We start from the raw sequence: 15,417 nt of genomic DNA on the forward strand, positions 1-15,417 counted from the left end.
ATCCTGGTCATGTTATCATCCCATCCTGGTCATGTTAACAACCCATCCTGGTCATGTTAACAACCCATCCTGGTCATGTTAACAACCCATCCTGGTCATGTTAACAACCCATCCTGGTCATGTTAACAACCCATCCTGGTCATGTTAACAACCCATCCTGGTCATGTTAACAACCCATCCTGGTCATGTTAACAACCCATCCTGGTCATGTTAACAACCCATCCTGGTCATGTTAACAACCCATCCTGGTCATGTTAACAACCCATCCTGTTCATGTTAAAAACCCATCCTGGTCATATTAAAAACCCATCCTGGTCATGTTAAAAACCCATCCTGGTCATATTAAAAACCCATCCTGGTCATGTTAAAAACCCATCCTGGTCATGTTAAAAACCCATCCTGGTCATGTTAAAAACCCATCCTGGTCATGTTGAAAACCCATCCTGGTCATGTTAACAACCCATCCTGGTCATGTTAAAAACCCATCCTGGTCATGTTATTAACCCATCCTGGTCATGTTATTAACCCATCCTGGTCATGTTATTAACCCATCCTGGTCATGTTAAAAACCCATCCTGGTCATGTTAACAACCCATCCTGGTCATGTTATCAAACCATCCTGGTCATGTTATCAAACCATCCTGTTCATGTTATCAAACCATCCTGGTCATGTTATCAAACCATCCTGGTCATGTTAACAACCCATCCTGGTTATCTTAACAACCCATACTGGTCATATTAAAACCCCATCCTGGTCATGTTATCAAACCATCCTGGTCATGTTATCAAACCATCCTGGTCATATTATCAAACCATCCTGGTCATATTGACAACCCATCCTGGTCATATTGACAACCCATCCTGGTCATGTTAGCATCCCATCCTAGTTGTTGGTGTTAGATACCCCCTCTTTCTAAGTTTTTCTAGAGGAGATTTTCATCTCTGTCACCTATTGAATTGCTCACATAAAGTACCACAGTAGGAGTCATAATACCCGGTCAAACAGGGGAATGATTCCAATCGATTTTTCCCATAAGGGATTTTTAGAAACTTAAAATAAGGTCTGTGTTTTGTGTAGGCTTATCCTGGTGTGACGTTCTGATAACTGTGTACATTTCCTCTAGGACAAGGTTACATATGTATGTAAACGAAACGTCCACTCACTGTCAACTGCGTTTTTATTTTCAGCAAACTTAATATTTATAATTATAACTTATAATGTTAATAAATATTTGTATGAAAATAAGTTTCAACAACTGAGACATAAACTGAACAAGTTCCACAGACATGTGACTAACAGAAATGGAATAATGTGTCCCTGAACGAAGGGGGGGTCAAAATAATCGAAAGTAGCACTCAGTATCTGGCGTGGCCACCAGCTGCATTAAGTACTGCAGTGCATCTGCTCCTCATGGACTGCACCAGATTTGCCAGTTCTTGCTGTGAGATGTTACCCCACTCTTACACCAAGGCACCTGCAAGTTCCCAGACATTTCTGGGGGGAATGGCCCTAGCCCTCACCCTCCGATCCAACAGGTTCCAGACGTGCTCAATGGGATTGAGATCCGGGCTCTTCTCTGGCCATGGCAGAACACTGACATTCCTGTCTTGTAGGAAATCACGCACAGAATGAGCAGTATGGCTGGTGGCATTGTCATGCTGGATGGTCATGTCAGGATGAGCCTGCAGGAAGGGTATAACATGAGAGAGGAGGATGTCTTCCATGTAACGCGCAGCGTTGAGATTGCCTGCAATGACAACAAGCTCAGGCCGATGATGCTGTGACACACCGCCCCAGACCATGACGGCCCCTTCACCTCATAATTGATCCCGCTCCAGAGTACAGGCCTCGGTGTAACGCTCATTCCTTTGACGATAAACGCGAATCCGACCATCACCCCTGGTGAGACAACTGAAGTGAAGAGCAGTTATTGCCAGTCCTGTCTGGTCCAGCGACGGTGGGTTTGTGCCTATAGGCGACGTTGTTGCCGGTGATGTCTGGTTAGGACCTGCCTTACAACAGGCCTACAAGCCCTCAGTTCAGCATCTCTCAGCCTATTGCGGACAGTCTGAACACTGATGGAGGGATTGTGCGTTCCTGGTGTAACTCAGACAGTTGTTGTTGCCATCCTGTACCTGTCCCACAGGTGGGATGTTCGAATGTACCGATCCTGTGCAGGTGTTACACGTGGTCTGCCACTGCCAGGATGATCAGCTGTGTCCGTCCTGTCTCCCTGTAGCGCTGTCTTAGGCGTCTTACAATACAGGCATTGCAATTTATTGCCCTGGCCACATCTGCAGTCCTCATGCCTCCTTGCAGCATGCCTAAGGCACGTTCACACAGATGAGCAGGGACCCTGGGACGTCTTTCTTTTGGTGTTTTTCAGAGTCAGTAGAAAGGCCTCTTTAGTGTCCTAAGTTTTCATAACTGTGACCTTTAATTGCCTACCGTTGTTAGTTAGCTGTTAGTTTTAACGACCGTTCCACAGGTGCATGTTCATTAATTGGTTATGGTTCATTGAACAAGCATGGGAAACAGTGTTTAAACTCTTTACTATGAAGATTTGTGAAGTTATTTGTTTTTTTTATGAATTGTCTTTGAAAGACAGGGTCCTGAAAAGGGACATTTCTTTTTTTTTGCTGAGTTTATGTATGTGTATACAGGACCAGTCAAAAGTTTGGACACACCTACTCATTCAAGTGTTTTTCTCTATTTGTACTATTTTCTACATTGTAGAATAATAGTGAAGACATCAAAACTATGAAAATAACACATGGAATCATGTTGTAACGAAAAAGTGTTAAACAAAAAAATATATAAAATAAGCTTTGCACACTCTTGGTATTCTCTCAACCAGTTTCACCTGGGATGTTTTTCCAACAGTCCTTAAATGAGTTCCCACATATGCTGAGCATTTTGTTGGCTGCTTTTCTTTCACTCTGCGGTCCAACTCATCCTAAACCATCTCACTCGGGTTGATTGTGGGAACCAGGTCATCTGCAGCAGCTCTCCATCACTCTGTAGTCAAAATAAAGAAAAAGCCTGTAATGAGTAGGTATGCCCAAACCTTTGACGTTGTACTGTATATACAATACCAGTGAAGTTTGGAGTTTATCTTTATTTTGACTCATTTCTACATTGTAGAATAATATTGAAGACATTGGTGTTTACATGTCATAATAATGATGATGTACCGTTCTAGTAACAACCCAACAATTGGTCATTATAGCAAGTAAAGGGAACTAACGCTAGACGACACAGGCGTGTTTAAAAGAGAATCAACAGGACAATAGCCATGTGCGTTGTCATAACTGGGTATATGTGCATTGGCTAATATACACGAAAGCGTCTCTATTGGTTTGTCTATGTTGTCTAGCAAGCTACCGAGGTGTCTGACTAACTGTTGCTGCTGTTGAAAGAATCGTTCCGTCCACTAGATTATACGGCACACCAGCAGCATCGCCTTAAAGTCTCAGACCGCCATCTGCTGACTGGAGTGGGTAACGCAGTTGAGAGAAAATGTATCTATTTTATTTTCAGACAACATGTTAAAGCGTGGGAAGCATGAGTTTTTACTCACCAATGTAACAGCACTGTGTGGTTGAAGAGTTAGTAACTTAGTTGTGGTCACGATCTGGTTACCTATAAGAACAAACAGTTGTGTTTTTGCGTTATTACGTATTTATTAACTTATTTCCAGGGTATCTTCTAAACTTCCCACAATGCACTATTTCTCAACGTCATATGTAGTCTGTGCTACTGTGTTCATGTCCTAGCAGCCTTTTAAATATGAGGTTGGAAAATATTTAAGAATATATGGGAATATTCTTGCCAAGACGAGGAGAGTTGAAGAAGAAAGTATAATTACAAAGATCAGCTGTTCAAAAGTCTGTTGAAAGTCTCTCAGAGGAGGACACATCTGTTCTGTTTGAGCTACAACACAAGTTGGATCATATGTATAAACTGAAAGCAGAGGGAGCCTTCGTCAGATCTGGGAAGAAGTGGCTGGAGGAGGATGAACAAAATTCATCTTGTTTTTTTTTCAGGTTAGAAAAAGACCACTCTTAAAAATAATACATTTCAACAATTAAATATTAATGGTCTCATCACAGACGATCCCAAATTAGTCTCTAACTTTAGTTCCAACTTCTACAGGAATTTATATACACTGCTCAAAAAAATAAAGGGAACACTAAAATAACACATCCTAGATCTGAATGAATGAAATATTCTTATTAAATACTTTTTCCTTTACATAGTTGAATGTGCTGACAACAAAATCACACAAAAATTATCAATGGAAATCAAATTTATCAACCCACGGAGGTCTGGATTTGGAGTCACACTCAAAATTAAAGTGGAAAACCACACTACAGGCTGATACAACTTTGATGTAATGTCCTTAAAACAAGTCAAAATGAGGCTCAGTAGTGTGTGTGGCCTTCATGTGCCTGTATGACCTCCCTACAACGCCTGGGCATGCTCCTGATGAGGTGGCCAACTCCTGGACAGTCTGTGGTGCAACGTGGAGCGAGACATGATGTCCTAGATGTGCTCAATTGGATTCAGGTCTGGGGAACGGGCGGGCCAGTCCATAGCATCAATGCCTTCCTCTTGCAGGAACTGCTGACACTCCAGCCACATGAGGTCTAGCATTGTCTTGCATTAGGAGGAACCCAGGGCCAACCGCACCAGCATATGGTCTCACAAGTGGTCTGAGGATCTCATCTCGGTACCTAATGGCAGTCAGGCTAACTCTGGCGAGCACATGGAGGGCTGTGCGGCCCCACAAAGAAATGCCACCCCACACCATGACTGACCCACCGCCAAACCGGTCATGCTGGAGGATGTTGCAGGCAGCAGAACGTTCTCCACGGCATCTCCAGACTCCGTCACGTCTGTCACGTCCTCAGTGTGAACCTGCTTTCATCTGTGAAGAGCACAGGGCGCCAGTGGCGAATTTGTCAATCTTGGTGTTCTCTGGCAAATGCCAAACGTCCGGTGTTGGGCTGTAAGCACAACCCCCACCTGTGGACGTCGGGCCCTCATACCACCCTCATGGAGTCTGTTTCTGACCGTTTGAGCAGACACATGCACATTTGTGGCCTGCTGGAGGTCATTTTGCAGGGCTCTGGCAGTGCTCCTCCTTGCACAAAGGCGGAGGTAGCGGTCCTGCTGCTGGGTTGTTGCCCTCCTACGGTCTCCTCCACGTCTCCTGATGTACTGGCCTGTCTCCTGGTAGCGCCTCCATGCTCTGGACACTACGCTGACAGACACGGCAAACCTTCTTGCCACAGCTCGCATTGATGTGCCATCCTGGATGAGCTGCACTACCTGAGCCACTTGTGTGGGTTGTAGACTCCGTCTCATGCTACCACTAGAGTGAAAGCACCGCCAGCATTCAAAAATGACCAAAACCTCAGCCAGGAAGCATAGGAACTGAGAAGTGGTCTGTGGTCCCCACCTGTAGAACCACTCCTTTATTGGGGGTGTCTTGCTAATTGCCTATAATTTCCACCTGTTGTCTATTCCATTTGCACAACAGCATGTGAAATGTGTCAATCAGTGTTGCTTCCTAAGTGGACAGTTTGATTTCACAGAAGTGTGATTGACTTGGAGTTACATTGTGTTGTTTTAGTGTTCCCTTTATTTTTTTGAGCAGGGTATTTTCATACATTTCTATTGAATAATAAATCACCAGAATACGTTCTATACATATTGTCTGTACGAATACAAAATGCAGAGGTCAGATAACAAGGTTCAGAACAAGTCCCTTCTGTTACAAACTAAATGCTGGACTAGGGGTAATAATGTTGAGTTTCTTTTTTCCAGTGTAGATTAGGAGAATTTCCTGGCAGGGCTGTGGGGCAGTGGAGAATAGTTTATAAATGGCCTGGCAGGGCTGTGGGGCAGTGGAGATTGGAATTTCCTGGCAGGGCTGTTGGAGATTAGTTTATGAATTTCCTGGCAGGGCTGTGGGGCAGTGGAGATTAGTTTATGAATTTCCTGGCAGGGCCGTGGGACAGTGGATGTGTAGGAATGATTCAAATGGAACTGTTGACAGCCATTCCCCGAGTAGTATTGTGAATAACTAGTGGCTATTAACCAATCGGCATACAGGATCCAAGTGTATTGTTTTATAATGAAGGATCTAGTCTAGATTAAACCTCATAGGAAGACAGTTTTATCATGTGGAGGTTTCATTCAGGTCTCTCTGTTTAACCAAATACTCTGTCTTTGGCAGGAGAGAGACCAGTCTGTCACTCTGACAGCAGTAAGAGTCCTTCAGAGGAATCAGACCCAGAGACTCCCAAACCAGTGAGACGACTCAACTGCTCCCAGTGTAATAAGAGTTTCAAGTTGTCATGGAACCTAAAAGAGCATGAGAGGGCACACACAGGAGACAAGCCTTTCCACTGCTCCCAGTGTGGAAAGAGATTTCCACGATCACAGAACCTGAAAATACATCAGAGGACACACACAGGAGAAAAACCTTTTCTCTGCTCCCAGTGTGGAAAGTGTTTTACCCAGTTATGGAGCCTGAACAAACACAATCGAATACACACAGGAGAAAAGCCTTACCGCTGTTCCCATTGTGGAAAGACATTTAGGTTGTTAGATAAGCTGAAGGAGCATGAGAGGACACACACAGGAGAGAAACCGTACCATTGCTCCCTGTGTGAAAAGAGTTTTACCCAATTAGCTTACCGAAAAGAGCATGAAAGGAAACACACTGAAGAAAAGACTTACCAATGTTCCCAGTGTGGAAAGAGATTTTCACGATCACAGGAACTAAATTCACACGAGAGGACACACACAGGGGAGAAACTTCACCACTGCTCTCATTGTGAAAAGTGTTTTACGCAGTTAGGGAGCCTGAACAAACATAATAGAGTACACACAGGAGAAAAGCCTTACCCCTGTACCCATTGTGGAAAGAGATTTTCTAGATCACAGGACCAAAAATCACATGAGAGGACACACACCGGGGAGAAACCTTACCATTGTTCCCTATGCGGAAATGATTTTACCCATTTAGGGAGCCTGAACAAACATAAGAAGAGAATACACTCTGGAGTGAAGCCTTACTCATGTTCCCATTGCCTAATGAATTTCAGGTTGTTAAATAACCTTAAGGAGCATGAGAGGACACACACATCTTACCATGGTCGCAGTGGAAAAGATTTTACCAATTTAGGGAAACTATAAGATCATGAGAGGACACATGGGAGAAATCACCCAGTTGTTCCCAGTGTGGAAAGAGTTTTACCTAGTTAGGGAGCCTGAAAAGGAACATACAGGGGAGGAAAAGCTCACAGTTTGGAAAGAGTTTTAGTTAGGGAACCTGAAAAGGAACAGACACACACACACACAGAGGACCTGAAATCACATGATAGAATAGACAGGCTGTGTTCTGATGAGTCACTGTGTTCTGATGAGTCACTGTGTTCTGATGAGTCACTGTGTTCTGATGAGTCACTGTGTTCTGACTGATGTTTGACTTGTTTTATGCCACATTAAATCATATTGTTTATATGAAATCTTAATCAACAATAGGCCTGTTTTAGTTTATGTCTAAAATCAGAATACAATTTGAAAAAAAATTTTGTTTTGTTTTTATTCTACACTTTGATAGATTGGACACATGTTAGAACCCTTAGATGATATTAATGCCATGATTTAGATATTTTAAAATGTAAATTATGAATTGCATATTGTGTGTATTTCTTGATTCTAACCTTAAAACCTCAAGAAACGTAGTCGTTTTGGTTTCATTTAGTTCATTTGTGTTCTAGTCTCCAAGCTAAAGATGTGATGAAACTGTGGTGATGTTCTGATGACGTTGTGAACATGGAAAACATTAATGACCTCTTGAATGAAAAGGTGCTGATCAATGTTCCCGTCAGTATTATTCCACCATGTTAGAGAGAGAACACAGGTGCTGATCAATGTTCCCGTCAGTATTATTCCACCATGTTAGAGAGAGAACACAGGTGCTGATCAATGTTCCCATCAGTATTATTCCACCATGTTAGAGAGAGAACACAGGTGCTGATCAATGTTCCCATCAGTATTATTCCACCATGTTAGAGAGAGAACACAGGTGCTGATCAATGTTCCCATCAGTATTATTCCACCATGTTAGAGAGAGAACACAGGTGCTGATCAATGTTCCCATCAGTATTATTCCACCATGTTAGAGAGAGAACACAGGTGCTGATCAATGTTCCCCTCAGTATTATTCCACCATGTTAGAGAGAGAACACAGGTGCTGATCAATGTTCCCATCAGTATTATTCCACCATGTTAGAGAGTGAACACAGGTGCTGATCAATGTTCCCCTCAGTATTATTCCACCATGTTAGAGAGAGAACACAGGTGCTGATCAATGTTCCCGTCAGTATTATTCCACCATGTTAGAGAGAGAACACAGGTGCTGATCAATGTTCCCGTCAGTATTATTCCACCATGTTAGAGAGAGAACACAGGTGCTGATCAATGTTCCCATCAGTATTATTCCACCATGTTAGAGAGAGAACACAGGTGCTGATCAATGTTCCCGTCAGTATTATTCCACCATGTTAGAGAGAGAACACAGGTGCTGATCAATGTTCCCATCAGTATTATTCCACCATGTTAGAGAGAGAACACAGGTGCTGATCAATGTTCCCGTCAGTATTATTCCACCATGTTAGAGAGAGAACACAGGTGCTGATCAATGTTCCCGTCAGTATTATTCCACCATGTTAGAGAGAGAACACAGGTGCTGATCAATGTTCCCGTCAGTATTATTCCACCATGTTAGAGAGAGAACACAGGTGCTGATCAATGTTCCCATCAGTATTATTCCACCATGTTAGAGAGAGAACACAGGTGACGATCAATGTTCCCCTCAGTATTATTCCACCATGTTAGAGAGAGAACACAGGTGCTGATCAATGTTCCCGTCAGTATTATTCCACCATGTTAGAGAGAGAACACAGGTGCTGATCAATGTTCCCGTCAGTATTATTCCACCATGTTAGAGAGAGAACACAGGTGCTGATCAATGTTCCCATCAGTATTATTCCACCATGTCAGAGAGAGAACACAGGTGCTGATCAATGTTCCCATCAGTATTATTCCACCATGTTAGAGAGAGAACACAGGTGCTGATCAATGTTCCCCTCAGTATTATTCCACCATGTTAGAGAGAGAACACAGGTGCTGATCAATGTTCCCGTCAGTATTATTCCACCATGTTAGAGAGAGAACACAGGTGCTGATCAATGTTCCCCTCAGTATTATTCCACCATGTTAGAGAGAGAACACAGGTGCTGATCAATGTTCCCATCAGTATTATTCCACCATGTCAGAGAGAGAACACAGGTGCTGATCAATGTTCCCATCAGTATTATTCCACCATGTTAGAGAGAGAACACAGGTGCTGATTGTAAAACACTTTTTATAAATTTTTATTAAGATGAACTTGATATTTTTTTACTGTGTTAGCCACTAGTGGACATTGATTATGTACAACTATGTACTTACAGAAATTAGCTCTTCTGAGTTTTGAAATTTGAATTTTGATGTTTATCCCCGTTTCGTAACGTTTTTCAACAGAATCATTGGGATAAACTCACCCCTGAATCACCCGCACACACAGTTCACCTTCATAGCAGCCACATACAAACAGCATGACCCCTTTTCTCATGGCATAATTCTTACTCCCGTCTACGCGCTCTCCACTTCTCACCTTTTCCCTTCATTTGTGGACTTCAGTGCACAACACATCAGCTGTATGTGACCAGGAGAAAAAACCTTTCCAAGCCAAACCACATCATAACCGCTACACACAGCCTATATCATTGTCACCATAATAGCTAAAGTAACGTCGTAGTCAACAAAACTAACACATTAGTAAACCTGCTACAATCATGCAGTAGCTTCATAGTGCAATAAATGAGTAAAACCAAAAGCTTCCTTGACTTGGAAGAGTTCCAGTGTTGGATAGCCAGCTAGCTAACTTAGCATCCCTCTCTGTTGGATAGCCAGCTAGCTAACTTAGCATCCCTCTCTGTTGGATAGCCAGCTAGTTAACTTAGCATCCCTCTCTGTTTGAGCCGGGTGTCTGAGTAGGCTAAACTAGTAGGCTAAACTAGCTAGCTGCATTCGCTATTAAGTGAAAGTAAAAAAACATACTATGAAATATAGCTAGTTTTCGCTTCTCCTTAATTTTTGAATAAATTATTTGTTAAAAAAATTTCAACTATTGCGTCTTTCTCTCTTTGAGTCAACTACTCACCATATTTTATGCACCGCAGTGTTAGCTACCTGTAGCTTATGCATTCAGTACTAAATTCATTCTCTCATCCTTTGATTGGGTCAACAACATGTCAGTTAATGCTGCAAGAGCTCTGATATGTTGGAGGACGTCCTCCGGAAGTTGTCATAATTACTGTGTAAGTCTATGAAAGGGGGTGAAAACCATGAGCCTCCTAGGTTTTATATTGAAGCCAGTGTACCAAGAGGAGGACGGAAGCCAGCTGTCCTCCGGCTACACCATGCTGCTACCTTACAGAGCGCTGTTGAACCTACTGTAGACCTTCATTGATGGAGGTGTGTGGCGACCAATCAGGGGAGAGCTTGTCTGTAAATTGAAGGGGTTTCAGGGTATTGAACAGGGGTGTGTTCAATTTGATTGAGTTTGTACTGAATAACACTATTACCAACATTTTCTTGTATGTTCTTGAACAGACTATGAGGTACAGTTTGGTTTGCTCCAGTTGGTGGGTGTGTCGGTGTGTGGCTAGAGTCTAAGCCATTTTGAGCCGTTTTCCACACGCTACCTGTGATGATCTGAAGGATCAGGTTACAGTGGGTCTCTCTCGTAGAGGGGGAATGTCATGACTCTCCTGTGATGATCTGAAGGATCAGGATACAGTGGGTCTCTCTCGTAGAGGGGGAATGTCATGACTCTCCTGTGATGATCTGAAGGATCAGGTTACAGTGGGTCTCTCTCGTAGAGGGGGAATGTCATGACTCTCCTGTGATGATCTGAAGGAGAGGGGGAATGTCATGACTCTCCTGTGATGATCTGAAGGATCAGGTTACAGTGGGTCTCTCGTAGAGGGGGAATGTCATGACTCTCCTGTGATGATCTGAAGGATCAGGATACAGTGGGTCTCTCTCGTAGAGGGGGAATGTCATGACTCTCCTGTGATGATCTGAAGGATCAGGTTACAGTGGGTCTCTCTCGTAGAGGGGGGAGAGCGGGAAGTCGTCTGTTTTATGGTCGGTCATCAAATACGGTGCCCCTATGGCCTGTAGTGTTCGAGATTGGAATGTAAACTATGGAACACGGAGAGACCCTTGTACAATCAAAAGTTTAAATAATTCAACAATATTAATATTTTTGAGAATGTGGGAGTGGTCCGTGGACACTTAAGGGACAGTCATGATGAGTGTGTTTTATTTTGGCGATCTCATGAAGGACAGGAAACAGTCATTACTGTGTCTTTGGTTGTGTTCCACTTCGGAATTATGGGGGTTCCATCTACATATTGTGAAACGTATGTGATTAAACATGAAACTATTTGTGAAAAGATGTATTGTGATGTCAACCTTCTATATGAGAAAATATGGGTTTTCATGTCAAGTTAACCAAATCAGGGGCCACGGCCACGTGAGCATAGACATTAATGGTGGCGCATGGACCACCCTGATCTCAGAAGTATGTAAAACCCACTCCTGACAAAATTTACATCAGACCACGCAAACGTAAGCTAAGGTTGCACATGGTGAATTTCTAAGACCGAAAATATGAAGCAGCAGCTACAAGTTGAAATGGTTGGCACTACAAATCTACCAAAGGACAAGACTACACAGCGTGGAGCTGTGGTTAACCTCTCTGGGATATTCGGGACGGTAGCGTCCCACAACAGCCAGTGAAAGTGCAGGGCGCCGAAATTCAAAACAACAACAAAAATCTCATAATTCAAATTCCTCAAGCATACAAGTATTTTACTCCATTTTAAAGATACAATTCTCGTTAATCCAGCAACAGTGTCTGAGTTCAAAAATGCTTTACAGCGAAAGCTCCACAAACGATTGTTAGGTCACCACCAAGTCACAGAAAAAACACGGCCATTTTTCCAGCCAAAGAGAGGTGTCACAAAAAAACAAATATAGATCAAATTAATCACTAACCTCTTTGATCTCCATCAGATGACACTCATAGGACTTCATGTTACACAATATATCTATGTTTTGTTCAATGAAGTTCGATATTTATATCCAAAAATCTTATTTTACATTGGCGTGTTATGTTCAGTAGTTCCAAAACATGCGGTGATTTTGCAGAGAGCCACATCAATTCACAGAAATACTCATCATAAACATTGATGAAAGATACAACTATTATACATGGAACTTTAGATAAACTTCTCCTTAATGCAACCGCTGTGTCAGATTTAAAAAAAACTTTAAGTAGAAAGCAAACCATGCAATAATGTGACTACAGCGCTCAGAGACCAAATAAACCAGTCCTTAATGGTTATGGGTTCAGCTGTATAATAAACCAGTCCTTAATGGTTATGGGTTCAGCTGTATAATAAACCAGTCCTTAATGGTTATGGGTTCAGCTGTATAATAAACCAGTCCTTTATGGTTATGGGTTCAGCTGTATAATAAACCAGTCCTTTATGGTTATGGGTTCAGCTCTATAATAAACCAGTCCTTAATGGTTATGGGTTCAGCTGTATAATAAACCAGTCCTTAATGGTTATGGGTCCAGCTGTATAATAAACCAGTCCTTAATGGTTATGGGTTCAGCTGTATAATAAACCAGTCCTTAATGGTTATGGGTTCAGCTGTATAGTAAACCAGTCCTTAATGGTTATGGGTTCAGCTGTATAATAAACCAGTCCTTTATGGTTATGGGTTCAGCTGTATAATAAACCAGTCCTTAATGGTTATGGGTTCAGCTGTATAATAAACCAGTCCTTAATGGTTATGGGTTCAGCTGTATAATAAACCAGTCCTTAATGGTTATGGGTTCAGCTGTATAATAAACCAGTCCTTAATGGTTATGGGTTCAGCTGTATAATAAACCAGTCCTTAATGGTTATGGGTTCAGCTGTATAATAAACCAGTCCTTAATGGTTATGGGTTCAGCTGTATAATAAACCAGTCCTTTATGGTTATGGGTTCAGCTGTATAATAAACCAGTCCTTAATGGTTATGGGTTCAGCTGTATAATAAACCAGTCCTTAATGGTTATGGGTTCAGCTGTATAATAAACCAGTCCTTAATGGTTATGGGTTCAGCTGTATAATAAACCAGTCCTTAATGGTTATGGGTTCAGCTGTATAATAAACCAGTCCTTAATGGTTATGGGTTCAGCTGTATAATAAACCAGTCCTTAATGGTTATGGGTTCAGCTGTATAATAAACCAGTCCTTAATGGTTATGGGTTCAGCTGTATAATAAACCAGTCCTTAATGGTTATGGGTTCAGCTGTATAATAAACCAGTCCTTAATGGTTATGGGTTCAGCTGTATAATAAACCAGTCCTTTATGGTTATGGGTTCAGCTGTATAATAAACCAGTCCTTAATGGTTATGGGTTCAGCTGTATAATAAACCAGTCCTTAATGGTTATGGGTTCAGCTGTATAATAAACCAGTCCTTTATGGTTATGGGTTCAGCTGTATAATAAACCAGTCCTTAATGGTTATGGGTTCAGCTGTATAATAAACCAGTCCTTAATGGTTATGGGTTCAGCTGTACAGGATAAACCAGTCCTTAATGGTTATGGGTTCAGCTGTATAATAAACCAGTCCTTAATGGTTATGGGTTCAGCTGTATAATAAACCAGTCCTTAATGGTTATGGGTTCAGCTGTATAATAAACCAGTCCTTAATGGTTATGGGTTCAGCTGTATAATAAACCAGTCCTTTATGGTTATGGGTTCAGCTGTATAATAAACCAGTCCTTTATGGTTATGGGTTCAGCTGTATAATAAACCAGTCCTTAATGGTTATGGGTTCAGCTGTATAATAAACCAGTCCTTAATGGTTATGGGTTCAGCTGTATAATAAACCAGTCCTTTATGGTTATGGGTTCAGCTGTATAATAAACCAGTCCTTTATGGTTATGGGTTCAGCTGTATAATAAACCAGTCCTTTATGGTTATGGGTTCAGCTGTATAATAAACCAGTCCTTAATGGTTATGGGTTCAGCTGTATAATAAACCAGTCCTTAATGGTTATGGGTTCAGCTGTATAATAAACCAGTCCTTAATGGTTATGGGTTCAGCTGTATAATAAACCAGTCCTTAATGGTTATGGGTTCAGCTGTATAATAAACCAGTCCTTTATGGTTATGGGTTCAGCTGTATAATAAACCAGTCCTTAATGGTTATGGGTTCAGCTGTATAATAAACCAGTCCTTAATGGTTATGGGTTCAGCTACCAGACCTTCCTACACAGACCAGCCCCAGTTGGTAATGATGGTAAACACAGACCAGTCCCAGTTGGTAATGATGGTAAACACAGACCGGTCCCAGTTGGTAATGATGGTAAACACAGACCGGTCCCAGTTGGTAATGATGGTAACACAGACCGGTCCCAGTTGGTAATGATGGTAAACACAGACCGGTCCCAGTTGGTAATGATGGTAAACACAGACCGGTCCCAGTTGATAATGATGGTAACACAGACCGGTCCCAGTTGATAATGATGGTAAACACAGACCGGTCCCAGTTGATAATGATGGTAAACACAGACCAGTCCCGGTTGATAATGATGCTAAACACAGACCGGTCCCAGTTGATAATGATGGTAAACACAGACCGGTCCCGGTTGATAATGGTCCTAACTAATAATGATGGTATAAAACAGGTTCTAACTGATAATGATGGTATAAAACAGGTTCTAACTGATAATGATGGTATAACAGGTTCTAACTGATAATGATGGTATAAAACAGGTTGTAACTGATAATGATGGTATAAAACAGGTTCCAGTTGATATTGTTGGGAAACCCCGTATGTACCATTCTAGCCCCATCTTAAACTGTTATGTACCATTCTAGCCCCATCTTAACCTGTTATGTACCATTCTAGCCCCATCTAAACATGTCATGTACCATTATAGCCCCATATTAACCCCGTATGTACCATTCTAGACCCATCTTAACCCCATATGTACCATTATAGCCCCATATTAACCCTGTATGTACCATTCTAGCCCAATTTTAACCCCTTATCTACCATTCTAACCCCATCTTAACCCCTTATGTACCATTATAGCCCCAGATTAACCATGTATGTACCATTCTAGCCCTATCTTAACCCTGCATGTACCATTCTAGCCCCATTTTAACCCCTTATCTACCATTCTAACCCCATCTTAACCTCTTATGTACCATTCTAAC

General features: G+C 41.9%; 1 protein-coding gene across 1 annotated transcript in view; it reads left to right on the forward strand.

The window, feature by feature from the left end:
• LOC139394468 (zinc finger protein 239-like) overlaps positions 1-15,417 on the forward strand; it is a 133,352-nt gene that overhangs the window by 4,587 nt on the left and 113,348 nt on the right. The gene's annotated exons all lie outside the window — the stretch shown is intronic.

The sequence above is a fragment of the Oncorhynchus clarkii genome, unplaced genomic scaffold (genome assembly GCF_045791955.1).
Source record: "Oncorhynchus clarkii lewisi isolate Uvic-CL-2024 unplaced genomic scaffold, UVic_Ocla_1.0 unplaced_contig_460_pilon_pilon, whole genome shotgun sequence".
NCBI classification, from domain to species: Eukaryota; Metazoa; Chordata; class Actinopteri; order Salmoniformes; family Salmonidae; genus Oncorhynchus; species Oncorhynchus clarkii.